This window comes from Leopardus geoffroyi, chromosome A3 (assembly GCF_018350155.1).
Source record: "Leopardus geoffroyi isolate Oge1 chromosome A3, O.geoffroyi_Oge1_pat1.0, whole genome shotgun sequence".
Taxonomy (NCBI): Eukaryota; Metazoa; Chordata; class Mammalia; order Carnivora; family Felidae; genus Leopardus; species Leopardus geoffroyi.
Genome location: NC_059336.1, coordinates 128,406,136 through 128,430,961, shown reverse-complemented (window position 1 = coordinate 128,430,961; position 24,826 = coordinate 128,406,136). Strand labels below are relative to the sequence as shown.

At 47.1% G+C, this 24,826-nt stretch overlaps 1 long non-coding RNA gene across 1 annotated transcript; it reads right to left on the bottom strand.

Moving 5' to 3' along the window:
- Nucleotides 1–690: 690 nt before the first annotated feature.
- Nucleotides 691–24,576, bottom strand: LOC123581547. Its single transcript, XR_006703810.1, has 2 exons — nt 24,336–24,576; nt 691–1,030 (listed from the first exon to the last, which is right to left on the bottom strand). It is a non-coding gene; the product is annotated as an uncharacterized LOC123581547 (long non-coding RNA).
- Between the last annotated feature and the right edge of the window lie 250 nt (nt 24,577–24,826).

Sequence of the window (24,826 nt, the reverse complement as noted above, 5' to 3'; positions counted from 1 at the left end):
ACGCACGCACGACGGGCAGGTAACAAAGAACCGTTTCCACCCACCCACCATGGGTCCCGGGGACCAGAAGCCCCGGGAGTGTTGCTAAGGGCCTCCTCAACCAGCTACTCCAAGTGTGGTCCACAAACCCACGCCAGCAGCCACGACCTCCCTGGGCGTGTTTAGACTCTCAGAGCCGGGCCTACAGAGGGCGGGTTACTAGTCCCAGGAGATTCGTGTGCACGCGAAGCATGAGGAGCGCCGCCCTCTCCGCAGCCGGAGGTTTGAGGCTGACGGGCTGAGTGTGCCCTTCCACTCCCGCTGTGACCCGAGCTTGGGAGGCAGGAGGGGCAGGGGGGGCAGCTGTCCGCTCGGCTCTGAGCACAGAGCCAGGAAGAGGGCCTGGGAGCCAGCACGCAGCCTGCTCTGCTGTCCACCCTTCCACCTGGCCCCTCTCTCTGCGCTGCCTTGGCCCTTGTGGGTCCCTTTACCTGGTAGGCCCTCGTTCCTTCTCCCGTGCGGCCCCGCGCTCGGTGCCCTTCGAGGCCAGCCTCGCGCGGGAGGTCTGCTGGGGTTAACGCAGAAGATGGGGCCCCCCTCCCTTCTCCCCCACGAACCGGAGCCGAAGTAGCGACCGCTGCCGACCCACTGGACATTCTGACATTGCCGGGCTGTTTTGCTGATGGCGCTCGCTCAGTACACACAGCAGGATTGCGTTGAGTGCTTTTATTATCCCCATTTCACAGATGGGAACAGTGAGGCTTAGAGGGCTACCTGTCTTTATCCAACATGTCTAGGGGATACCAAATACCCTATGTGCCAAGTTGGGTGGCCAGCTAGTCTGTGGACCCTCCCCCCCATCAGGCTTCTGGGCCCAGATGGTGGCCCCTGGACGACGGCGCAAGCCAAGCCCCGAGGGAGCAGGAGCCCACAGAATCTCAGCTGCCTCTCCAGAGATAAGGGTGCTTTGTTCTCCAGGCTATTTCCAAAACCAAGGAATTCCACCGAGGCTAGGTGGCCGGCTGCCTCCCCAGGCGCTGTACAATTGCCTCTGAAACATCAAGAATGACAGTTATTTTTTATTAATGAACTCAGGACCTGCTTGGTTCCATAAACAAGGTTCTTCCCCGGAACAACCCCTCTCTCCAGCTCTCAGCCTCCGGCCCCCTGAGGGGCCCCTCTGCCCACAGCCTGTCCCTGACTGAAGTTGGATAGCGGGTCCCCCACTGGAGGCTGCTAGGGTGGTCCTGGACCGGACAGGAAAGAGGGCCCACCCGAGGACACCCCCAGCTCTGGGGCCCACAGAGCTGGTGTGGAGAGAGAAGACACCACCTTATCCACCGATCGGCCCGGTCTCCTGGGGCAACTGACCTCACCTCTCTGGAAGTCGGTTTTCAGACTGTAAATGCGGACAGTGGTCCCTGGGCTGCCTATCTAGAGGGCCGAGGGAATCTGAAGAATGCGAAGTTTCCATAAAGTGCAAAAAGATGGCCTGACCTGTGTCCTTCCAACTGATTGAGGCAGGAACAGCCGCTGCTATAGAAAACCACTTCTAGCTTTTACCTTGAGATTATACATTAAGCCATTGCTCAGGGAACACAATTTGCATTAGACTGAATACCGTTTCCATCTTAAAAAAAAAATCTTGCTGCCTGTAGTAGTCTGTACTTTCTTGTTACAAAGAGCAGGTAACAAAGGCGGAAGGGGAAAAGCGGTAATAGGAAAACGAAGTCAGCTCGCCAGAGCTGATAGAACACAGGGGGTTGCTTGAGAGCCATCCATGGATGGTAGTGGAAGGCCTTTTTTCACAGACGTTTCTGCAGGAAAAAATAACTTCCCTTTTGCTGGTCTGACACCCTCACAAAAACAATTACTTTTAGCACACGGGTTCTGAGATTTCATATGAATATTGACTATAATGCTCATTCTGGAGCAGGACAGCCTGCTTGGACTCCCTACCTTGTGCCGAGCCCTTCTAGCCTATTTCCTCTTTGCAACTATTGCACGAGGTAGTGACCATCTCCATTTTCCAGGTAAGAAAACTGAGGCCCAGGAAGGAGAAGTAACTTAGTTAAGGTTGCATCGTTGGTCACAGGGAAGGACGATGAAGGCAGGGTTTTGGGTCTCCAAAGTCGTATTTTCTGCCGCAACAGTCAACCCAACTTCCTTGGTGTCAAAGATTCCCTCCGTGGCTCCCGCCCATAAACACCAGATGACTCAGACTAGCACAGGCGAGAGCCTCCTGTAAACTGTGAAGTCCCACACGGAGGTCAGAACTTCTCACATCAAAGCTCTAATTTATTACAAGTCATTTAGAGTTTGTTATTTCCTCCAACGAAGGCTTGCTTTTACAGAAGGAACCACCACAGGGTTCCTTGAATAATGAGCGTTTAAAATATTACTAAAGAAAACTTTCCAGGGGTGCAATCTGCTGAAGGGAAGTGAGGGCTGGGAGGTGGAAATCTCTGGAACTGTGGGATTTTGCGAGGGCAAGAGGAGCTCAGCTGAGGCCTCCTGACGAGGACAAGTGCTTTTTGGTCACCTCCACCTGTTCACAGCCCTGGAGCAACCAACTAATTTTTTTTTTAACCAACATGATTATTTACCATCATGACACATACAGTAGGTTACGTTCATGGGAGAGCCTGAGACAGTTATGATTTCCAACGAGGCTCAGAAAGGTTTAGTGACCTGTCCGAGGTCATAAAAAAAGCATGGCGTAATAGGAATACACACCCATAGGGACCAGCAACTCCACTCCCGGGTATATACACAAAAGAATTGAAAGCAGGGACTTGAACAGCTCCTTGCATATCCAGGTTCATAACCCAAATAAATACTCCTAAATACAGAGAACAATCGGAGGGTTGCTGGAGGGGTTGGAGGTGGAGGGATGGGCTAAACGGGGAAGGGGCATTAAGGAAAACACTCGTCAGGGGGAGCACTGGGTGTTACACATCGGGGATGAATCATGGGAATCTACTCCTGAAATCATCATTACACTATATGCTAACTAACTGGGAAAGAAAGAAAGAAAGAAAGAAAGAAAGAAAGAAAGAAAGAAAAGAAAAGAAAAAACCAAATATCATCGAGGGGCGAATAGATAAACATAATATGGTATGCACGTACAAGGGAATATCATTCAGCCTTAAAAAGTTAAGAAATTCTCACATCTCTACAACACGAACGAACCTTGAAGACATTATGCTAAGTGAAGTGAATCGGACACAAAGGAACAAGTGTTTGATTCTACTTAGATGAGGTCCCTAGAATGGTCAAATTCACAGCGACTGAAGGTAGAATGTTGGTTGCCGGTGGTGGGGGGGGGGGTTGCGGGGGGAGGGCTGGAAGGAGGGGCTGGAAATGTGGCGTGGATGTTGAATGGATATGGGGTTTTCATTTGCAATAATGAAAAGTTTGGGGGATGGATGGTGGCGATGGTCACCCAACAATGTAAATGTACTTAATGCCACTGAACTATACACACAAAAATAGTTAAAATGGCAAATGACATTCACATTTTATGTTTTATGTATTTTTTTTACCCCAATTAAAAATCAATGTCAGGGGCGCCTGGGTGACTCATTCGGTTGAGCGTCCCACTTCAGCTCAGGTCATGATCTCACTGCTCCTGAGTTAGAGCCCCACCTTGGGCTCTGTGTTGACAGCTTAGAGCCTGGAGCCTGTTTTGGATTCTCTCTCTCTCTCTCTCTCTCTGCCTCTCCCCCACTCATGTTCTGTTTCTCTCTCTCAAAAATAAATAAACATTAAAAAAACAAAGCAACGTCAATGTACAAACTGAGTAATAAAAATGGTTACCACTTATAGAGTACCCAATACGTAGCAATACAACCTTGTGAGGTCTCGTTACCCTTCCAGTTTTAAGATGAAGAAATGGAGGTTCAGAGTGGTTAGTGACTACCCCCAAAAGTCATAAAGCCAGAGAAATAAAGTTGGGATTTAAAGCCAGATCTTTCTTTCTCTTTCTTTCTTCTTTCTTTCTTTCTTTCTTTCTTTCTTTCTTTCTTTCTTTCTTTCTTTCTTTCTTTCTTTCTTTCTTTCTTTCTTTCTCTTTTTCTTTCTCTCTTTCTTTCTCTTTTTCTTTTTAATATTTATTTATACTTGAGAGAGAGAGAGAGAGAGAGCGCATGCACAAGCACAAGTGGGGGAGGGGCAGAGAGAGAGGAAACCAAGGATCCGAAGCAGGCTCCAGGCTCCCAGTTGTCGGCACAGAACCCGCTGTGGGGCTCGAACTGAGGAACAGCGAGATCGTGACCTGAGCTGAAGTAGGACCCTCAACCCACTGAGCCACCCAGGTGCCCCTAAAGCCAGGTCTTTCTGGCGATCTCTTTCTGGCTTCTCTGTGTTGCCTCCTCTCCTCTGAAAGCCTTAGCGCCCGTCTGCATGGCCTTTGGTAAAAGGATTTTGTTTCTTTCACAGAAAACTATGAACAAAAGGCATTCAGCCTTGGATTACTATTAGGGGCTGCCTCTGGCCCCATTTCAGGGTGGCCTGGAGTTAATTCCTCCCCACCCTGTGCCTCAGCTTCCCCATCAGGCAAACCGGTGGCTGTCCTCCCAGGGCATTCATTCCAGCACTCTCTCAACAGCGCGTCGCCTCTCAGAAATGTCTGTAAAAAGAAGGCAAATTCATAGGTCGACCATAAGTCCCATTTTGTTCCAGGCAGTTCTGATTTCTGACTGTTGCCTTTCAAGAGTATCCTGGTTTGTGTGATATGCTCACCCCACAAATTCACTAACTAGGTTTTGTTTGAGCAACATTTGGCTTCAGACCTCAGAGAGTTGCCTCTTGTAAATTCTTATTTCTCTTTGGTTTGAAACCTACGAGGTGAAACCAGCCAAAGTTTGTCAAGATTGATATTGCAGGCTTTGTTTCGAAGTCGCTCAATGCGGACAGTTGTATGTATCTTTGTTGAAAATTGCAGGCCAAGGGGCGCCTGGGTGGCTCATTTGGTTGAGCATCTGACTTCGGCTCAGGTCATGATCTCACGGTTCGTGAGTTCGAGCCCCACATCGGGCTCTGGGCTGACAACTCGCAGCCTGGATCCTGCTTCGGATTCTGCGTCTCCCTCTCTCTGCCCCTCCTCTACTCATGCTCTCTTTCTCTCAAAATAAGTAAACATTTTTTAAAAATTAAAATAAAATTGGAAGCCAAGATGTCTCATGATTTGCTTTTGTTTCAGAGCTTAAAACATTTTTCATCTAAGATAGGGATTATTCTGTGATTTTAAAAAACACAACAGTTCAGTACAATGATTTTTTAAAAAATCGAGTGTAGGGCCAGCACAAAATGGCTGATCTAGCAGGATTTGTAGGAAGAATTACTATTATGAGGGTGTTAATGAGTTGATACATAGAAGATCCACACTTCTATAGAAGTAGAGTGAGTCAAAATTTTTCCTGTTATATTCTTTGGCAGTTTATTGTCACTCTGAGAAGGATTTAAACTTTTTTATTTCATGGAAAGGCAACATACATTCCTTTTGATAATGTGAAAAATATAGAAAAATACAAAGAGACAACAATCCCATTACCCAAGACTCCTACTATAAACACTTTGGCATATACTTCTGGTTATTTTTGTATTCATGTATGTATCATTTATCCAAAAATAGCACACACATTGTATTCTCTTCTATAACATCCGTTCTTCATTTATATTTATATGTCAGACGCTTTTCTATTTTGTTAAACATGGTCTATAAAATCCCTTTAATAGTTATGGCGTTGTCAATTATATGGATATGTCAAAATTTACTCAACTCTGCCCCTAATGTTGGATGTTTCTTTCTAATTTTTTGGCTTTGAACAACCAAAAAGAACTGAGAATCATTCTTTTGGCGAGAGTTTTGGAGAACAAATTTTTGGAAGTGCATCTGCTAGGTTAAAGGATATGTTTCTCTAAGGTTCTTAATGCATACTCCTATCAGAGTCACTGTGGAAGTTCTAAAACTTCTGAAAGAAATGCGAAATGACACATCGAAGGCACAGATATTCTAGACCTCTTCCCCATAATTCATGTCCTCTGTGCCTCATCATAACAGGTTCCAAAGCCAAACGGGCCAGCTTGTTCTAATGCCCGTAGTGTCCCAGGATGGTTGAGTTGCAGAGGGAAGAATCCAGGACGAAGAGATTGGACACTTGGTTTCTAATCCTGGCTCAGTGGCCCAAGTGTGGGCCATAAACAAGATATCTGGCTTTCTGGACTTAAGTTCCTCCATTTGTGAAACAAGGGGTCCAACCAGAAAATGATGAAAGTTCCTTCCTGCTCTTTCTTACATTGGAAAGGAAAGGAAATTGATGGAAACGCAGTAAAATATTAACATGAACTTCTAAATGATCTTAGCTCCGCCTGCTTTCTCTCCCCCTCATTCCAACCTCCCCATGTCTCACGTCGTCCCCGTGCTTGGCTGCCTTTTACCTTTCCTTATTTCACCTTCTCTGATTTCACCCTAAAACTCACCCTTGGACAGGCTTCCGCTGGGTGGCCAACGGTGACCAAGCCCTTTTGAGTCCTCAGGAATTAGAAGTAATCTTTCTCCAATGTGCTTTTTTTGTTTTTTTTTGTTTTTTTTTTGGCTGTTGTTTAGAACCTTTGAAATGCAAATCACTCCAACCTGCAGCTAAGGAAACTGGCCTCTATAGGGCCTCCAACTGACCTCAACAGCCTGGTCTAAGCCCCAAGTAGGCAGGACTCTGCAGCCTGCTTCCGAAGATCAAAGGGGCATTGTTCAGCTAAAGTTCACCACCAGAAAACCTAGATTAGCGAGTAGTTCCTCCCCCCTCATCGGTTTTAATATCAAACCTCTGTTAACATAGGCAGGACGCAAGGGCTCTGGCCACTGGGCTCCGAGCTGCTCGAGGAGAGAAGCTAGTATGAGATCTCAAAAGAGGGACAAGGTAACAGCTAAAGTTGCTTCTCTGATCTCGCTTGATATAGAACAAATCAAAGTGGTCAGGAGTGGGGATTCTGGAGTCGGCTGGCCCGCCAATACCTAGACGTGGAATAAACTAAATGAATTCCTACAGCCGCGTCTAGGGGACAGAGGATTCAAGTATTTCGTGATTCATCGGCAGTCTCTGCCTCGCTCCTCCTCGAGCTAGTCCCGACTGGTCAGTGGAAGTCAGCAAGCTCTGGCCAGCGGGATGGATTCTGATCTGCCCGACCACTGCAGGTTCCCACACTTCCCAGACTGGTTGTCTGGACCCCTGCCTTCTCTTTCCTGTGCATGCCCCGTGGACACACGCATTATCTCCACTCCCTCCTGGAATCCCACTAAAATGATAGTAAAGGAATGTAAAAGGCACAGGCCACAAGGACAGAGAGAACAGAAGAAGAGACTTACAGCAAACAAGAGATACCCATGACATTTTAGAAGCTGGAAAATAGGGCTTAGTGGTAACAGGCTTAGGAGATAGAAGAAGAATCTAACTTTCTTCAGTAGGCTGAGTCTACTGGAGAAGAGACAATAGCAGCCAAGAGATGGCAACAAATCTTTAAAAGCACAAAGCAGATGGATTAATTGGATCTGACTGAGAGGAGAAACGTGAGTTCTAACTGACTTCAGTAGGCCAACTAGAAATAAGCTGATATGAACCCTACAACTATGGAAAAGCTCCAAATTGGAAACCCCAGATCTCCCAGGAGGTGAGGGGTCGGAATGAGGCTAAAAACTTGAGAATTGGTGAAAAGACTTCTTAAGGGGCAGTTAGACTCCCCCCCCCCGCCCCTTAGTTGCCCACCCAGCCCTCATGTGCCCATTTTGGCACGATGCTGAAAGTCTGCTCCCTAAAGAAGTTGAGTTGCAGAGGGCAGAGGACATGGCACAGCAGAGGGCAGTGGAGATGCCAGGCACGGCTGAAAACAGGATGCCGTTTGCTCTTGAAAGCAAGGGGACAACATGAAAAATTTATACAGCTGCAGGCTGATTCCACCGCCTACCCCTGGGCTCCCGTCTCTGCTTGACTCCACAAACAGTAGCACGTCGCTTACACCACGTCTCCGCCTGCACGTTTTGGCAAGAGAATGGAACAACCATCGTTGCAGAATGAACTGATGAAAACAAGACCAAAAAAAAATCTATAAATATTAACATCTGCACGTTTACCCAAAGACCCAGTCAGGTCCCTGCGTGATCATGTTATAATAAAGCCTACCAGTCAGCAAGGTTCATATATTTGCACAAAGCTGCTTAGGGCCTCAGACTTAAATAGGGATGTGCAGCCAAAGATCGGACCATTTGTGTGGAAAGTCTTTAATATGACACGGGAGCCAAAACAATTTGACAAAGGGAAAACCAGACCAATCAGAAGATGTTTGTTTGAAGTTTAGGAAGTCCAGAGTCCATTTTCGGAGACATCACAAAAGAAAATTTCTCAGAGCTAAAGGATTTGATGTTTTGTTCTGTTTTTTAAATAGAAAGGGTCCTTCAAGGGCCCAACACAATGTATGAAAAAAGAGGCATTGTTATAAAACTCAATAATAGTAAGAATAAAGAGGGGCGCCTGGGTGGCTCGATCGGTTAAGCGTCCGACTTCGGCTCAGGTCATGATCTCACGGTCCATGAGTTCGAGCCCCGCGTCGGGCTCTGTGCTGACAGCTCGGAGCCCGGAGCTTGTTTCGGATTCTGTGTCTCCCTCTCTCTCTGCCCCTCCCCTGTTCATGCTCTGTGTCTCTCTGTCTCAAAAATAAATAAATGTTAAAAAAAAAAAATAGTAAGAATAAAGAGAATACCAAGGAACAAAGATAACCAGAAAGCTAGAAACTAAAGCACATGAAAGCAGTGTGTTAAAAATTCTGAGGGACAATATTTTCCAAATAGACAGTGTAATACTCTTCTAAATTATCAATTAGATGTAAGTTTAGAAAAAAATTTAGACTTGAAGATCTCAAAAACTCATCTCTCACGAACCCTCCATTGGAAAGTTTCTGGGGAACGTCCTCGGCCAAAATGAGAGAGTTAAGGATGTGACAGACATGGACAATGGCGAAGATGGGGGAGTGGGGACCAGATATACGGTCCCATCTGAAACAAAGAATGAGACAAAATATAGGAAACAATGGCTCTCAGGATATTAGACATCCAGATAACGAAGGCCATTGATCCCCGGGAGATGGAAGATGGGGTGCTGTGCAGGGATGCTGAAGCAGGTGACACCCAGAGATGGAGCTGGAAGTCTGGGGAAACCAAGGCAGCTGGCATTCACAGGGTAGAACACTTGAGCAGAAAGCATTTTGCAGAAAGGGGAATCTTAGAGATCTGAAGAAGGTCTCCTCCAGCGTTGAGCTGAGCACCTTCTCATGAAAACCAGCCAGGGTCAGGGGAAGAGCCATTGTAGGGTTAGAGAGAAGAGGGCTGGCACCCTGTCTGTGCCCACCTGTCAGACTGCACAGTCCCATGGTTCCGGACGCATCCGCCAGCAGACTAAGCAGTGTTTTGTCCCAGTGTTGGGGAAAAATGAACCCTAGACTTAACTATTGCTCTGTTCCAGTCTAACAAAGATTAGAAGCAAAAACCAAAGGGATTGTTTCCATGTAATTTAACCTCAACCCAGAACAGAATTCAAGAATGCTTTTAAGAATGTAAAAATATCCAGTACCCAGCTAAATAAAATTTACAAATAAATATACAGACTTATTATTATGGAAATGTCTTTAAAAGATAAAACTACAGTAAAAATATTAAGAATGTATTATAAAGTTGATAACATATATAGAAGTAAAATGTGAGAATATCATCACCAAGTCCTAGAGGGAAGACATGGAAACATATTGTTGTAAAGTTCTTGCACACAAAGTAGTGTAATATCCCTTGAAGGTAGCTGTAGAAAGTTAAAGATGCATACTGGGGACTACAAGGCAACAACCAAAATAACAAAACAAAGAATTATAGCTAATAAACCAACAAAGGGATTGGAATGGAGTAACAAGAAATACACAGTGAAATTCAAAAGAGTTCGGAAAAAGGGGAAAGTGGAACGAAGAGCACGTGAGGGAAATAGAAAACAAATAGTTATATGATACGCTTGAACCCCAGCAGCTCAATAATCACATTAAATGTAAATGCCGGGAACGCTCTGTCACAGCCAGCCTCCAAGATGGCCGCCATCGAGACCTGCCTTCTGGTGTTCACACCACCATATAAGCCGCTCCCATTAAGCGTGGACTGGGCTTAGTGAGTTACTCAAGATGAGGCAGGTGTGATGGTGTGATCGCAGACTAGGTTGTAAAAGGCAGGGTGGCATTTCTTTCTTTCTCTCTGTCCCTGGGATCAACGGCTCTGGGGAAAACCACACTGTGAGCCATCCAAGGGAGAGGCCCTCATGGTGAGGCCCTCGTGGTGAAGGAACTGCAGCCTCTGGCAAACAGCTTTTTGGTGGGCTCAGAAGCGGATTCTCTAGTTTCAGTCAAAGCTTCCAAGACTGTAGCCCTAGCAGACAGCTGGGTTGCAACCTCATCAGAGATCCTGAGCCAGAACTGCCCAGCTAAGCTGCTTCAGCATTTCTGACCTTCAGAAACGGGTGATAAAAAGTCTCAGCAAACTAGGAATAGGGGGGAATTTCTCCAATCAGATTAGAGGCATCTACAAGACCCCCAAAATTACCCTCACACGGAGACTGAATGCTTTTCTCCTAAGATTAGGTTCAAGGTAATCATGTCCCCTCTCGGCATTTCTACGAAGCATTTATACTGGAGGTTTTAGCCCCTGCATGGAAAAGAATTAAAGGGCATCTAGATTGCAAAGAAAGAAAGAAAACTGTTTTTATTTATAGGTGACATAATCATTTATTCAGAACATTCTTTAAAAAAAAAAAAAGTCTTATTTATTTAAGTAATCTCTACACCCAATGTGGAGCTCAAACTCACGACCCTGAGATCAAGAGTCGGATAATCAACCAACTGAGCCAGCCAGGCACCCCCACAGAGCATCCTTTTGAATCTGTAATAAAGCCGCTAGAACTACTGAGTTTCACAGGCTTGCAGGATACAAGATCAACGTACAAAAATCAATGTATTGGTATAGACTAGCAATAAAGAATCAAATTAAAATTTAAAAATCAATATAATTTACAATGACATCAAAAATATTAACTGCCTAGGGATAAACCTGACAAAAGGTGTGCATGATCTATGCACTGAAAACTACAAAATATCACTAAAAGAAATCCAAGAAGACCAGAATACATGGAGAGAGATATGAGTTCTTGCATCCAATGACTCAATATTCTTAATAGTCTAGTTTGTACTGAGTCTCAGTTCGTACTGAGTCTCTACAGATTCAACATACTTTCAATCAAAATCCCAGCAAAGTTTTTTTTTTTTTTGTAGGAATTGACATGCCAGTTCTAGCATTCATACGGCAATGTAAAAGATGAAAACTCAGGTCTACATGAAAGAGCATCACATTGTAGAAGGAATAAGAGGGGATAAAATTAAAATGCTTATTTTTCTTGGGGCGCCTGGGTGACTTAGTCAGTTGAGCATCTGCCTTCGGCCCAGGTCATGATCTCAAGGTTCATGAGTTCGAGCCCTGCATCAGGCTCTGTGCTGATGGCTCAGAGCCTGGAGCCTGCTTCAGATTCTGTGTCTCCCTCTCTCTCTCTGCCCTTCCTCCACTTGCTCTCTCAAAAATAAATAAATAAATAAATAAACTTTAATATGTTTATTTTTCTTATTCTTGATTGATCTAACAGATAAGTTTATTCAAAATAATAATACCAGGAATATATTTGATTATGTATGCATATATATACATATATATATATACTTATATATAAATTAAATGCTTATATATAAATTATATATATATATAATGCTTATATATAAATTAAATGAGTGATAGCAATTATTCAAGAGATAGGAGGGAGACATTCCAATTATTTTGTTATTATAAGGTACACTACCTGGGAAGTGGTGTAGAGTTATTTGAAAGTAGACTTGGATTAGGTATAAATGTATATTGCAAATTCTAAAGGCATTGGCTAAAAGTAGTAAAAAAAAAAAAAAAAAGGGAGGGCACCTGGGTGGCTCAGTCGGTTAAGTGCCCGACTTCAGCTCACGTCATAATCTCACAGTTTGTGAGTTCGAGCCCTGTGTGGGGCTCTGTGCTAACAGCTCAGAGCCTGGAACCTGTTTCAGATTCTGTGTCTCCCTCTCTCTCTCTGCCCCTTTCCTGTCTCTCTCTCTGTCTCTCAAAAATAAATAAATAAGCATTAAGTAAAAAAGAAAGGAGGGAAAATGAATCACATAAACAGTTAAAACCACAAAAGGCAGAAAAATAGCGGAGTCGAAGAAAGAGAGAAACAAAGAACCAGGGTAACAAATAGAGAACAGTACCAAACATGGTAAATATTAATCCCCAACTCTATCAATGATCACTTTGAAAGTCATGGTTTAAATGCACCAATTAATGGGGTGCCTGGGTGGCTCAGTTGGTTAAGCGTCCAACTCTTGATTTCGGCTCAGGTCATGATCTCATGGTTCGTGGGATCGAGCCCTGTGTGGGGCTCTGTGTTGACAGCCTGGAGCCTCCTTGGGATTTTCTCTCCCTCTCTTTCTGCCCCCACCCTGCTCATGTGCACTTTCTCTCTCCCTCTCAAAATAAATAAACGTTTTTAAAATGCCCCAATTACAGACAGTAGATTAAAAAACAAGACCGCACCTATATGTTGTCTACAAGAAATTAAAACCACAGTGAGATACCACTAAACATCTGAGAGAATGTCTAAAATTAAAAATGACTGACTGTACCAAATAGTGGCAAGAATGTAGAACAATAGAGCCTTTATAACATTGCTAGTGGGAAGGTAATGTGCTACAAACCATTTGGAAAACAATTTGGCAGTTTCTTAAAAAAAAAAAAAAAAAAAAACAGCAAAAAACAAAACAAAGCAACAATTAAAAAAACCCTATAGGACCCAATCCTTCCCCTCCTGGCTATTTACCCGTGAGAAAGGAAAGCATATGTTCATACAATAATTTTCACATGAATGTTGCTAGAAGCTTTATTTTTTGATAATCAAAGACTAGAAACAACACAAATGTCCTCCATCTATATGATGGGATACTATTCCGCAAAAACAAACAGAACAAAAACAAAAACAAAAAAAACAAGCTGTTGATACAGACAACACCATGAATAAACCTCCAAATAATTATGCCGAGCAAATAAAATGAGTTACAAACAAATACACACTCTGTGACTCTGTTTATGATAAATCCTAGAAAATTCCAGGTACCCTTCAGTGACGGGACGCAGATCAGTGGTTGTGTAGGCATAGGAAAGAAGCAGAAGAAAGGGATTACAAAGAGACACAAGGAAATTTGAGGTGATGGATATATTCAGGACCTTGATCACGGCCATGTAAAACTTACGTATGTCAAAGTTTATCAAGTTGTACATTTTAATGCGCTAAATTTGTTGTTTGTTAATTACACCTCAATAAAGCTGTTAAAAAGAAAAGGGGCATAAAGCCCTGTTTTAAAAGACCTGGAATATAGGATTTGGGGGATCCAACACAAGAGATAGGAAATGGAGGTGCCAGGCAAGGGGTAGACCGAAGGCCTAGGACCCAGCCCTGCACCGTCAGCCAGATCAGAACAAGAGGGTGGAATGCTCCAGAAACAAATGAAAGACATACTTCCTTTGTGTATTTGAATGCACTAATTGAAACCCTAAGGAAATACAGTTCCATCGGAGAGTTTGGGCATGAATTAGATACATAGAGCAAGGTAGACAAAATTCACTGAGCTAAGTAAACAAAAGGAGGCAATTATTAATTGCAAGGGGGCCAAAAAGTTGCATCAGGTAGGTAATCTAATGGGAGTGTAAAAAGTGGCTGTATTCTAAACGTACTTGCATACACGTAAAGATATAACATGATTGGGGCGCCTGGGTGGCTCAGTCGGGTGAGCGTCCGACTTCGGCTCAGGCGGTGCTCTCGCGGTTCCTGAGTTCGAGCCCCGCGTCGGGCTCTGCACTGACAGCTCGGAGCCCGGAGCCTGCTTCAGATTCTGTGTCTCCCTCTCTCTCTGCCCCTAACCCAGTCGCATTCTGTCTCTGTCTCTCTCAGAACTAAATAAACATAAAAAAAAAAATTTTTTTAAAGAAAAAGATGTAACATTAGTTTGCCAAATTCAAATGCTGGGAGGAATGGAAAGAAAGAGGTGGGAACTGATGTGCCGTCTAGTAGCTGGGGAGAGAGCCCACGAGAGGCCCCAAATCTCGACTCCCAGACCAAGGAGTCAAAAGACAAAAATCTCAGAGTGATATATTAAGAGAGAGGATAGTTAGGTGAGGCCACAGGTGTGTTAACTAATCTTCCTGTGGTCCTGATTCCGCAGTGTATACGGGGGTCAAATCAGAATCTGTGCACCTCACACACACAGTGGTCGGTGTCAGTTACGTCTCAGTAAAGCTGGGGGAAACGGCGATGTGCGCATATCACGGAGGCAGATGCAGGGAGGCCGGCAGAGATGCGGCCCAGGGAAGGAAAAGCAGTCGCTTCTAGGAAGGAGGACCCGGGGCAGCGAAGAAACTGAGGCAGGAGACTGCCGGTTGTGGTCAGAGCCAATAATCTATGGCTTTTGAAACTACGTGTAAATATCCCTTCGACAAAACAAAATTAAATTTAAGGAAATGTATGGAAAGAATCCCGGGAGAACACCGGTACCGATGAAAATGGCAGGCTTGCCTACTTTCCCGTCCTTATTTGTACCCATCCAGAGCTTCCCCAAGTCTATTTATTACTTTCGTTTAAAAAAAAAAAAGAAAAGAAAAAGTGAGTCAATAAATGCAAGTGAACAAAACCCATCCTGTTTACAATTCTCAGGAAGGCAGAGGAAAAGACTTTGAAAAGAAAGTCGCAACCGGGATGGAAAATCCCTGAGTAGCAGGCAGCTGGCCGGGCTCCTGGTCTGCAGCGCCCAGGCCAGCCTTCCCTGGGGAACCGCCACGGCCGCTCCAGGGTGCGGCCGGCTGCCCGAGGGCCTGGGGCCGCTGCTGCGGTGAGGGTTCGAGCCCTATGGCACCACCCCATGTGCATGCGCGTGTGCACCCACACCCCACCGCCAACACACACACACGCACGCACACACACACACACACACACATATCAAAGGTGGGTATAAGATAGCCTGACCTCTCCCATTTGGAAACTTCAATTTTCTGGATATTTCTCCTTCAGAAGGAAGCGAGGGGTAAGAGGGGGACAAAGTGAGTGAGAAGGGAAAGAAGGAGTTGAGTGCTATTCTGAAGAGAACATTCCAGAAGTTTCTAGGGGAAAGGCTGGAAAATGGGTCCTTCCCACATATTACCTCACTGAATTCCAAAAATAATTCGTATCCCCTTTTGACAGAAAAGGAATCAAAAGCCAAGAGAGGTCAAGGAATCGTTTTAAGCTTACCAAAGTCAGAATTTGAACGCACAACTGTTTCATCTTTCCCTTCTCTTCTTTCTATCCTTCCCTCATTATTATCATTATTATTATTATTTTTTTTTATGTTTGAGAGAAGCACAAGCGGGGGAGAGATAGAGAATCCCAAGGAGGCTCTGCACTGACAGCAGCGAGCCCAAGGCGGGGCTCGAACCCACGAACCGAGATCATGACCTGAGTTGAAGTCAGATGCTCAACCGACTGAGTCACCCATTTCTTTTTTCCCTTTTGAACATACTTCCATGGCACCCAGACAGGACACTGAACCCTAGTTTGGGTCTCCGTAAACTTACACTTGAGAGAGAGAGATCTGAAAAATGAAATAAATGAGTGAGTAGTTTCAGGTGCTTGTTAGGGCTGTGTGCACCCAGGGAAACAGGGCGACGTGATGGACAACCGGGCATGGGCAGAGCAGAGGTGGTCAGGGAGGGCCTCTGAGGAGGCAATGTTTGAGCCGAACCCTGAATGACAAGCTGGGGAAAGACAGAGGAGCAGAGCGTCTGGCCTCGGGATGGCCGTGAGGGCCTGTCTGATGCGGGGCTCCCTGGGAAGGTGACCCTGAAAGTGTTAGAGGATGATGGGCGAGTGTTCTTGGGAACAGCACGTGTGAGGCACGATGGCCGCAGACCCTCAGGAGAGGGTACTTGAGCCATGCTGGCCCCCTGCACAAGGACCCTGACCTTGCCACAGCAGACTCCCTGGAGTTGAGAACTTAATCATCTCTGGAGCCCCCACTACCTTAGAATTAAGTCCTGAACCTGATACTCGGCCTTTTGTGCCTTCAGGTTACAGGAGATCATTGTCTCTTTATGTGCTACCAGGAGAACACTAGGGCTGTCACACTTGACCTTATTGATTAGTCACCTCCAGCCTTCCGCGGTCTTTCTCAAATGCATCAGTGGTTCTCAGCAACAGCCTGTCCTGCTCTGTGGCTCCTCCCCACTGCCAGCTTCTTAAAGGCCTGAGACACTGCACTCCCAGGGCATTCCTGTCCATGGGTATCCCATCCAAGTTCATCATGGGGCTTGGAGCTATGGCACAGCACCCTTGGGCAATCGGGGCTCCACCACAGTGCCGGGGTCCTCGTGGCCGCTGGCTGGCGAGTGAAAATCCCCAGCAGGGTGGGCTTCCTCAAAGCATGCGTAGGCAGTGAGTTTATTCGTGAACGTTCTCTCGATCAACCCCTGGGGGGGAGCGGGCAGTAAAGGAAGTTAGCCAGAGAAGTTGAACCCTAGTGTCTTTGCAACAAGGGCCCAGCTAATATCCCGGGGGAAATCTGGAGCTTCCCAGACCAAAGCAGGGGCCCTGGTCTTTGGTACCTATGCATCAGCCAAATATTGGGTTGAGCTGCCTCCTGGGAAGGGCCGTAACTTTGAACGTGGCAATGACCTTCAGCCAAGGGTGGTGTGTGTGAGGGGGCTGCTCAGCTGGAGACATTGCTGGTAGCTGGGGGAAGGAGCACTTTGGTCCCAAAGGGGTTTTGGGGGGTGCACGGGGACATCTACCATAGCCCCACTTTGGACCCTTGTAATGCAAAAAACAATTAGCTTCCTTTCCTCATGAGGCATCCATAGAATCAACATCTGGAGGCCGAGAGCCCGAGGCCCATTACAAGTAGCAAAAGAATTTGGACAGGATGCGTTTAATCTTGAGTTAATGGTACAGTCCTCCGCCAAGATAAACTTCTCAACCTCGACGTATTTTATTTTGAAAAGATGTCATTGTCAGGTACAAGGGAAATGTGTCCTCACTTAGGCTGCTGTGCCAGATGGCATAATCACTGGATGGGGCCACTTGTTCGGTCTGTTATCTTCTTCATCTGAGGAGCTCTCTCCCCCACAGACCCATCTCCCGAAAAGCTGGCCACAGTTACTAAGTACTTCCCGCCTCTGACAGCTGCAGGAAAGCGACGCAAGGCGACTTGAAAGCAGACATTTTTGGATGTGACGTTTCTAAACATCAGATACGTTGGATTCCCCCTCCCGTCCCCGGCGCTGGGTGGAAGTCAGATGGGACTGACAGGGAGCATTTTGCCCTTATTTTCCATTCCTTACGTTTTTATCGAGCACCTACTATGTGGCCCCTATGGTGGTAGTTATTATTTCATAATGACTGCCCTTCGCTGCCAGTCATGGGCCAGGCACTGTGCAGGTCTCATTGACAATACTTGTAAGGACTTCAGGAGGTAGACGGGTGCCCAAATTATCCCAGGTGTCTCTGGAAAGGGACATGGAGGTTCGACTAGATTAAGCAACCTGGTCAAGTCAGCGGTGGGACCCAGCCTATGATACGGGCCTTACTTGTAAAGCTCAAGGGCTTGCCATCCGTCAAGGAGTCCAGTACAGTGAACAGGAAATGAGTGCCTGCTTCCGCAGGGGGTACGGTCTACAGTGCCACGCGCAGACCTGCTTCCCCCCGGGGCGTCCTGGCACTCTCGGCCAATCCGAGAGTTCTAGAACTCTCAGGACTGCCACCGGCCATCCAGAACGTCTACCGCCAGGCCAGGCAGTTGATGACCAAGGATGGATTGCCTCTCGGCGCTGAGCTCCCAGCTCTGTGCCCCAGGAGAGCTCTGTGTGGCTGGTGTGCTTACCATCCGCACAGAAGCAGGAGGTTCTGGCGTCCCTTCTAGGGGCTTGGTCCTTCCCGCTCCACCCTCAGGACTTTCCTCTAGGGCTAGAGCAGAGCTGGGGGATAGGATAGGATGGGGGACAGAAGTCCTACAGTCCACCTCCATTCCAGAATTTCAGAGCACACAGTGAAGGGCCAGAAAGAAATACCCTCTTTTTGGGGCGTGGTTCCGTGTCAAATCCCGGAGGTACGGTCGCGTTGTCTACCAAACTTCTTCAGAGACATTCTTCTACCCAGTGAAACTGGTAGGACTGGAATCACCGGTCCCATTTTGAATAAAGAAGATGAGACTCGGGAAAGCTGCTACCTGACTTGCCCAGGAGCACCTTCAAACACCAGGGCAAAGACCTCTGAAGGACACAGCTCTTCTTGTCCCCCACCCCGCTAGAGTCCGAGCCAGAAATCTAGGAGGGGACAGTGTAATCCAGGAGAGAGAAGGCAGCCTTCGGAGTCAGAAGAGCTAAGTTTGAATCCTGGGTCACTACCTGGGTGACGGTGGGTAAGTTACTTAGGTCCTCCCCGCCTCAGTTTTCCCACCTGTGAAATGGAGTGAGTAGTCCTTGCATCAGGCTGTTCTGGGGTTCAACGGATGTCACAGCTGGAAAGAAGCTAGCCGAGGCTGTTTGAGAGAAGCCCTATATCTCTCTTCCCCTCCTCAGAGATGTACAATTATTCTTACCCAGACATGTGGTTAATATGAAAGTTATATTTACCTGTCGACTAATAATAATTTGAGGCAACTGACTTAATGATGAGCCCAATATGATAACCCTAGAATATAATGGGAAGGAGACACTTGTCCTTGTCCACTTTAGTCCTTGTCCACAGGTGTCAGTGGCATTGGACTGGCACTGGGTCAGGCTGAGAACACCCTGAGCTGAGCACCACACCCAGGACGCTGCTTCCTCTCCGGGGTCCTTTCTCACTCTGCCCTCTTTCCCCGCCCCCACCAACGCTGAACTTCTGTCCTGACCGTGCCCGTCTGACCTCTGAGCACCTTCAGTGCTCTTCCCTCTGCCAGGAACACACTTCCCTCTTCCCTCTGCCAGGAACACACTCCACCAAGCCGAAAAAGCTCAGCTCACTTTACTCCTTCACTCCTTGGTTCATTCATTTATTCATTCATTCACTCAGTGCTTACTGGGTACTCATTAGATTCTAAACAGTGTGCTGTTCCTTTCCAGAAATCCTTAGTGAAAATAAACTTGGAGTGTGTGCAGAAGGAAGGGAATAGGGTCCAGGTGCCCCCCACCCCTTCCTGGGCCTGGGTTGCCAATAAGGGGGTGAACTTGGTTACCTTTGTGAACTTGCTCAAGCGGTGACATTCTGGGAGTCAAAGAGCTCCCAACCCATGGCCAGCTGGACAGAGAAGGGGGTCTTAGGACACTGGCATTGCACTTGGCTTTGGTGAGCCTGTGCTCTGCTCCCTGGTGCAGGCCACCTGTCCAGAGCTAGATGGACACTCGGTGGGACTGTGCAGTGTATCAGGCAAACCCATCACTCCAGTCAGGCTCAGAGATGGATGAAAGTCCAGCCAATCCACTGTGACAGAGACCCCTGGGATTGTTACCCTCACCTACCCTCCCAAGGCATATTCTTTCTGAGTGTTTCAGGGCGGCCATCACAAAGTACCCAAAACGGAGTGGCTTAAAACAATGGTAACGTATGTTCCAGCTTCCGGTGGTTTGCTGGCAACATTTGGGATTTCTTGGGCTTACAGCTACGTGATTCCAATCTTTGCCTTTCTTGCCACACGGTTCTCCCCGTGCGTCTCTGTCTGGGCGCGGCTGTCTTCTTATAAGGACATCAGTCATATTGGATTAGGGCTTCGTCCTACTCCAGTATGGCCTCATCTTAACTACTTACACCTGCAACAGCCCTATCTCCAAAGAAAGTTGCATTTTGGGGTACTGGAGGTTAGGACCTCAACGTGTCTCTTTTTGGAAGGCAGCCCACAACGCCTCCCTACCACCTCCCGCGAGGAGCCTCTCAGCCTCTCCGGTGGGCATTGGCGTTGACCGCAGCACTTGGCCTTCAAATGTGTTGAGCTCAGTTGCTGGAGATTTTCCTCTCCTGCTTTCCTCCCCCAGATATTTATCAGAAGATTAATGTATTCCAGGAATGGTGCCAAGTCCTGGTACCCAAAACAGTAAACAAAACAGATGGCGGAAAGGCTGTCGTTACGTCATCCTGGCCCATGGGTCCTAGGTCCCCTCTGAGGCCACACAGAACACCCTGGCCACACCTTGCCTGTGACCCTGTAGATATCTGAAGATAGGCATGGGTTCCCCCCAAACTCCTTTGGTTTGAACAACTTTGATTCCTTTACTTCTCCCTCTTAATAGGGTGACTGTATATGTTATGGACCAAACTGAGACATTTTGGAGAGTGAGAGTGAGTGCTATTAATAATGATACCGAGACAACATGCGTAAACCAGCAACGTCCCGGGCCGACCACAACATATGGTCACCTCATGGGGCATGGGTTTCCAGGTCCTTCCTCACCCCTGGTTGCTCTCTTCTGGGTGTTTTGTAGTCTGTCGCCTTTTAAATCATTGCTCCCAGAAGTAACTGCCATATGCGTCTGGCATCGTGGAAAAAAACCAGATAGGCGGGGGGATCATTTTAATAAATGTGCCGAACACCGTGACACAGGCAGGAGAGAGGTATTTGGAGAATCCAGAGGAAGAAACAATTACCTCTTTCTGACAAAGCTCGGGACGGCTTCCCAGAGGAGCTGATATCTGAAATGGTTCTTCGAGGGTGAGTAGATTTTCCCATCAGGAAAGTGGTAGGAGTCCTTGGGAAGGGCATCTTTGTCATGCCTCAAGGTCGAGGAAGAGCGGGGTTCCCGGCTTACCTGTTGCTGATAGAGGATCATGTTACCCTTCCTGGAGCCTTGTGAGGTCTTAGCAGATGCTAGCTCTACTCTGGGCTAACGCTAGAATATAATGGGAAAGACGCACTTGTCCCGGCTGCCGGGAGTGGAATCCTACTTCTTTCTGATTGTCTGGTTTGCTCCAAGGAAGAACAGGCAAACTACAGGCAGAATTTGGCAAACGAAGCATGAGCAACTTGCTCCAGGATCCCCTGCCCTTCTAGGCCCCCATAGGAGTGAGTCATTTATAAGCATTTGCTGAGAATAAGCTTCCTTGATGGGTCGGCCTGGTCTCTGGGGAGGCAAAGATCACACATGGTCCCTGCTCTCAAAGTGGTCCTTCTAGGGAGCAAGGCGCATGCATGCAATGAGACACAGGCCATTGCAAAATATTTAAGAACCGTCACATACCTTTATAAATTCGTTGTGCGTTTTGTGAACACACGGAAAGTTTTGAGTAATTCAGTCGGGATACAGTTGGCTTTCACTGAAGAACTTTGAAGGCTTTGATGGCCAAGTCAACCTTCAGAACTAGAGAAGGGGTAGCCCAGAGGTGTGAACACACAGGAATCGTGTAAGGTCAGGACAGCTTTTGTGGCTCTTGTGGAGTGGGGGTGAGGAGAGGGGGGCGGGGCGGGGGTCCTCAGAGCTGCCGGAATACAGGCCACCGTCATGCCTGGCCACCCATCCACACACCTGCCTTCCCTCTGGCCAAGGTCTAAACACCAGTCCGCTGACTGTCCTGGGCAGACGGGAGGGCAGCGAGGAGCAAGGTGGATCACAGAAGCCCCACGGTCAAACACATCCCAGAACTTCTGGCTAAGCTGCTCCCACGCCCTCAGGAGGCTGGCTTTTTCGCAGCTGCCGTGGGCTCCATCCCCCAAGGTGCGGAGTGGCGGTTCTCTGGGGTGATGACTCACCCTGGAGCCAGCCTCCGTCCAGGTCCAGACACTCTCCACAGCCCAGGCGTTTCAAAGGGGCTCATCTTGGATAGACACCGCGACCAGAGGGGTGGGCATCCGCAGTCGCTGGGGGAGAAGGTCAACCGCAGAAACCATCCCCGGGCTGTGCCTTCCTGCTGCGGTGAGAGGGAAGTTCACCTGGGAAGCCACAGTGTGAACCGCTTGGAGCTCAAGCGTCACCTCTTTGGGGAGGCTTTTCCCCAATTCCCTCCTGCAGAGCGAGCCTCTCCTGGGCGCTCCCGGGCTTCTGCTGGGCCGCCTACCGCACGGGACTGTTGGTGACATGTGTCTTCACCCCCTCGGGACTGAGAACACGCCTGAGGCCAGGGGTACCTTCCTCATTTCTGAACCCCCACCCCTGGTACCCACGGGGGGTCAGCAAATGTGGGTGGCAGGAAAGTGAGGGAAAGAGGAAGGAAGTGCACAAAGAAAGGCATGATAAAATAAAATCCCGCATTCACAGAGAGGAGACATGGGTGGGGAGAGCGAGAAGGGGCTGCATTCTGAGTTGACCTTTGTTCTTGTAGGCTCCGCCCACTCAAAATACTTAATTATTATATTTTATGGCTATGTCGGTATAAGGAAAAATGTAAGCCAGGCACAATTCATTTTTATATATTATTCAGTATTATTATATTCAAGTTTCTTCCCTTCTGATTCTATTTTTAATTATTATTATTTTTTTTTTCAACGTTTATTTATTTTTGGGACAGAGAGAGACAGAGCATGAACGGGGGAGGGGCAGAGAGAGAGGGAGACACAGAATTGGAAACAGGCTCCAGGCTCTGAGCCATCAGCCCAGAGCCCGACGCGGGGCTCGAACTCACGGACCGCGAGATCGTGACCTGGCTGAAGTCGGACGCTTAACCGACTGCGCCACCCAGGCACCCCTATTTTTAATTATTTTTTTAACGTTTATTGATTTCTGAGAGAGAGACAGACAGAGCATGAGTGGGGGAGGGACAGAGAGAGAGGAAGACACAGAATTTGAAGCAGGTTCCAGGCTCTGAGTTGTCAGCACAGAGCCTGACAGGGGGCTCGAACGCATGAACGGTGAGATCATGACCTGAGCCGTAGTTGGATGCTCAACTGACTGAGCCACCCAGGCGCCCCTCCTTTTGATTTTAAAAGACACTATTGTGGGCCCCTTAAAATATAGTGGGTCTCAGGCATAGGGCTTACTTGGTCCTAGCAGGTAAGCCATCCATGAGCCATAAACATGGTGGCCAAATACTGATAAGTGGTCTCACCTAGGCACCAGCCAATCAAACCCCACCTTTTGCAGCCTCAAGTCGCTGAAGGCCCCTGGCGTTCTGGAGGAAGGGGGCCGCGCTTGGGGGGGGGGGCACTGTCACTCCTTACCAACTAGTACAGAAAGACTGAGAGCCACCAGCATCCAGGACAAGTGTGCCCTTCCCATTAAGTCCTAGGGTTAGCCCAAAGTAGAGCTAGCATCAGATAAGGCACGGACATTCTGGTGCCTTCTGTAAGCCCTGGGTGGAAGTAGAAATAATAAAAATGGTCACTGCAAAGATACAAGATAAAGAAAGAGGAGGAGGTGAGCCTAACTGCCAGGTTTCTGATCTGGGTCACAAGCGGTACCCTCAGTGAAAGACGGAATTCAGCAGAAGAAGCCGGCTTGAGGGGAAAGATAAGGAGTTCTGTCTGGAACACGTTGAATGTGGTGTATCTCTGAGATTCCAGGAGGCAATGCCTGTGAGCGTCAAATAGGTGGGGGTAGCGGGTTTTTTTTGTTTTTGTTTTTGTTTTTTTTTTTGTTTTTTCTTTTAGGAAATAAGGTCTGGAGCGATCTGGAAGTTTCAGTGGGTGCAGACTAAGCCCTCAATAAATCTGTCCTGGGCTGAATCAGAACCTCCCCGCCACCCCAATATTTCAGCCCCGGGCTCAGAAGATGATCTGGAGGACCCCACGCAGACTGACATAAAGGGAAAACACAGAACATCCTTTGTCTGATTATGATCGAGGCAGACAACTGCAGGGTATACTTCAGCTCTAAGTACCCAAGGTGTGGGGCCTCTGGCTGTCAGAAGTCAGCACGAAGTGCCAGCAAGAGCTTGTCTTATTGTCTTGTGCCTTGAAGATCTGGGAGGCATAAGAAGAAATTGCGTTTTCCAGCCCCTGAAGCAATATTTGTTTTCCCTTCACGTCTATTTCCCTGGGTGTATTTTTTTTTTTTTTTACTCTGTTGATAGATATTATATAATCACATTGTTTAAATATTTGAGATGGTGATTACACCACCATTCAATTTTAATTGCTACTTTTGTGAACGTGTCAGATGTTTTCAAGCAAAATTAATTAGGACCAACCACTTGATGGATGGTCTTTCCAATCCAAACCTTCAGAAACTAACCCGTTTCAAACCCAAACACTACAATTGCAGAGTGAATTTGAACCGTAGAACTTACCTTCTAAGGGATGTCCTCCCCTAAGGCCACATCACGGGTTGGTCTTACCAATGATGAGTAAAAATGCAAAGCATACGGTGGAGAATCACAGAATTTATTTTTATGCAAAAATCCCTTCTCTAGCAGGTCTGATGCGTCACTCATTTCTTTTTGAATCCTGTAGGTGACAGGCATCTCAGTACCGATCAAGACAGCCGCATCCGCTGTTGGCCTGTTGTGATGGTTACGAAATCCTTCCTTACGCTGTTTTCTGAAACAACACAGAAAACTTCACTTCTGATTCTGCTCCCTGTGAGGACATTAGGGTGGAGCTCTCGGGAGTTCTGTAGCTGACTTCTCTTCTCATTGAGGGGCTAGGTCCACAGACTTAAAGGATTTGAGAAATCTCTGAGAAGGAGTTCTGAACAGATTAGTCAGCTGCCATGCCTCCCCTTAGACGTCATTTTCGTAAAAGACAGCATACCCTACAATCTACCTCTGCCCTCGCTCAT